Raw genomic sequence first — 810 nt, forward strand, 5'->3', positions numbered from 1 at the left:
AAAACAAAACAACAACAATGAACAACATCATCATCCTCATCTGGACCATTGCAGGTTTTATTCAAGGTGTGATAGTTTTTTATATGGTGAACTAGCTGTTGTTGTTTTTACCATTTTAATATACCAATATTCTGATATAAAGGTGATTTACAAACTTTACAAACATATTTTCTTTTGTTCAGCAACCACAGAAGTCACTTTGACTCAACCTGAAGTTGAAACTGTCCAGCAGGGACAAACAGCTACAATAGAGTGTCACATTGATGTAGGAATATACAGCAATGGCTTAGCCTGGTATCAGAAGAAACCTGGAGAAGCTCCCAAACGTCTCATATATTATATAAACACCCTCCAGTCAGGAACTCCATCTAGATTCAGTGGCAGTGGAACAGTGAATACTGGAAGAGATTTCACTTTGACCATAAGTGGAGTCCAGACTGAAGATACAGGAGATTATTACTGTCAGAGTTACCACAGTGGTGGAGTGTTCACACAGTGATAAAGAGTCGTACAAAAACCTCCGTCAGTCAGAGTCACAGTGACGGCCCTGATACAGCTGAGAGATACTGCAGCTGCTGATGATTTATTTTCTGTTATTTCTTATTCGTCTCGTTCACTCAAAAATGTTAAAGTCTTATACTGATTTGTGAGTCTTTTCTGGATCTTTGATCTGTTTTTCACACACAACTTCGCCATAGATGTATTTAATTCATCATTCTAAATGTTCCCCCATTAAACAATCCAATGAAACGTATCCGGTTACACATGTAACCATGGTTCCTCGAGGGAACGAGACGCTGCGTCGGAGAA

Source organism: Sinocyclocheilus rhinocerous, unplaced genomic scaffold (assembly GCF_001515625.1).
Source record: "Sinocyclocheilus rhinocerous isolate Xijiao unplaced genomic scaffold, SAMN03320098_v1.1 scaffold63, whole genome shotgun sequence".
In the NCBI taxonomy this organism is placed as follows: domain Eukaryota; kingdom Metazoa; phylum Chordata; class Actinopteri; order Cypriniformes; family Cyprinidae; genus Sinocyclocheilus; species Sinocyclocheilus rhinocerous.